A 2815-nucleotide genomic window follows, 5' to 3' on the forward strand; every position below is an offset into this window, starting at 1 on the left:
TCTTGCTTCCTTTTGCTTCTGCACAGGGGAGCCACTGTGTCTGGTAGCTAGTAGAGTTCTAAATAACAACCCAGTAAGCAAGGAACATTAAATTAACGTTTAGAAATATTGACTTTATGTGTATTTTTTAAACGTTTTTTAATAATATTATACACATATTTGAAAAATATTATTTCGTAATATGATTTTTCTGAATGTTGTTAAAATATTTTGAAAACGTTACAGAAAATATTTTTCAAATGTTACTCTGACATTTATTTGAGATCAATGCAACAGTTTAAAATTCCTTGTAATTTGGACTCAGAAATAACGTTGGTAGTATATTAATTTTCTGTTGTTATAATGTTATCGTTTTATATTGTGCGCAACGCTCATCTCGACAGCCATGATGTACATGATTATCCTACATACGATGCGTGAGTGCGTATACACGTGTGTCAATCGAGGAGTGCGGAGTGCTCTTTATTTACAGCATATATTTATATATAAGTAGTAACTATTATATTCTAAAAGTTGTATATTAATGATAAGAATTCAATTAACCATATACGTGCTATAATTATTTGTGCTATGAATAGTAGCTGGTGATGTAGGATTCATTTTCCGATTTACAAGAGAGATTTACAAAAGAGAGGAAATATCAATTAATTTTTTTACGTTCTATAATAGATTTGTCCTTGGACATTAAAAATATCATCAAGGTTCGTCAATGCTATTATTTCAATGGTATCAAACAGTGTAACTTTCTATAAAATAACCTCAAAATTTAGCGAAATATGTAAATGATAACGTATAAATAAGCTGGTACACTATGCATGAAGACGATTTGTTGAAGTATTGTGCGGCTTTAATACATCATTGTTTGCATATATCACTGTAAAAGTAATTTAGTATAAAATTGGTATAAAGTTGATAGATATGTAACAAACGATCAGTACAAACAAGACCAAAACTGACTTTTATTTATTTCTATATTTATTTCACATATATGTGCTATAATCACACTCTAAAGTATATAAATAGATTATTGTAAGCATATTTTATATGTACAGGGCAATGAATATGTCTTAACATATGGGATCAATTGTTGTATCAAATTCAAAAAACCACCATTTGAAAAATTTGATCCTGGCTAAGATAAACATCAGTGAACAATATATTATAAGGAAAACTCTGTACAAGATACTAGAAATGCTAAAAGATGACCAAGAAGCTTTTACACAAGTCATAAGTAAAGCTCTGCTTATTATAATTAAATTATGTATATATTAAATTACAACCTTTTTCTTATCTAAACTATATTGAATTCTTCTTGTTTTAGAGGCTATTAGACAACAATCCCTTGTAATACAGAGAAAGACTTGGAACACTCTATAATGGAATAGCTTAGATTTGCAAACATCCGTAAACAAAGGAAAAAATCTTAAAAGGTAAAAAAATAATATAATGTATTTATGTCTGTTAAGTTAGCACCCTCTATAAAAAACCGGAATAACACATATGCAGAAATTAAGTGCTCTTTATGCGTTAATTATGTGCTCTATTCACGATTTTTGTGCTCGAGCAGTTTCGTGGGAAACTGCAATTGAAACTGAGGGTGCTGGCTTAACGTAAGCTAGCACCCCCACTTATTAAAATTACATATAAAATAAAAAACTCAATATGCTAGAATTATATGCTTTTTATGTGCTTTCAAATGCCTCAAACAAAATTAGTCTATCTGTAATAGTTTAAAAAATATACGCAAAAAAGATATATATACTACTGATATAAGAATAAAGTATCAGTTAAAATAGAGAAAGCGAAATAATTCTTGTCTTAAAATGTTTCTCGATTAATGTGTTCTCAAAATATGCACAATGAAATTTTTGTGCTTATCCCCTTCGACCGACCTGAACGTGAGTACCCCATACGTACAAGAGTACCTAACCAGTTAAAATACAGGTAGCAAATTGGTTTTAGTCTTAAAATATTCCTCAATTTATGTGCTCCTGAAATATGCACAATGATTTTAAAAGCATAAAAATCACATTAATTTTTTTTGTTAATGTAATTTTTTGATACAAATTTTTTAAATAAACAATTATATAATATCTAAATATTCTATTACCATATTCTTTTATACATCATAAAACAAATATATCCTTCAAGTATTAGTCACGCAATTGTAGCGTGAACTGTACTGTACTATCATTCATGTAATATTATCATGAAAAACAATACACAAGAGATTCTATATAAATATAAATTAAAGTTTACTGAAGAGTAACTAATTTTGAAAATTTTATTTTGTTTCTATTATTAGAAAGGGAATGTTAAAAATTAATTAAACATATGTTTACTTATATGTATTTATATATTGTTCAGAATCTCAGTGACCCATTCTCCATAATATTTAGCAACTTTGCAATACTTACTCCTAACTCATATTAAATAACTTTAAAAATGTATACAAATACATATACAAATACATATAAATACATATAAATAAAAATTTTTCTGAAATCTTATTAAACAAGTTAATCAATACATTAACCAAAACAAAAATCTTATTCTGTTTATTTTGAAAACACATAAGTTGAGGAACATTTTAAGACTAAAACCAATTCGCTATCTATATTTTAACTGGTACTTTATTTTTATACGTATGGGGTGCTCACGTTTGGGTCGGCCGAAGGAGATGAGCAAAGAAATCTCATTGTACATATTTTGAAAACACATAAATTGAGGAATATTTTAAGACTAAAACCAATTCGCTATCTGTATTTACTGGTACTTTACTCTTGTACGTATGGGGTGTTCACGTTCGGGTCGG

At 28.0% G+C, this 2815-nt stretch overlaps 1 long non-coding RNA gene across 1 annotated transcript in view; it reads left to right on the forward strand.

Annotated features, from left to right (window-relative positions):
* Positions 1-289: 289 nt before the first annotated feature.
* The window catches only part of LOC112455567, a 3225-nt gene continuing 699 nt past the window's right edge, over positions 290-2815 (forward strand). Inside the window, exons 1-3 of the long non-coding RNA XR_003040871.1 lie at positions 290-701; positions 1053-1231; positions 1322-1430. This is a non-coding gene — a long non-coding RNA (uncharacterized LOC112455567). The remainder of the gene's footprint in view (positions 702-1052; positions 1232-1321; positions 1431-2815) is intronic.

The sequence above is a fragment of the Temnothorax curvispinosus genome, unplaced genomic scaffold, assembly GCF_003070985.1.
Source record: "Temnothorax curvispinosus isolate PA1 unplaced genomic scaffold, ASM307098v1 QBEX01006207.1, whole genome shotgun sequence".
Taxonomy (NCBI): Eukaryota; Metazoa; Arthropoda; class Insecta; order Hymenoptera; family Formicidae; genus Temnothorax; species Temnothorax curvispinosus.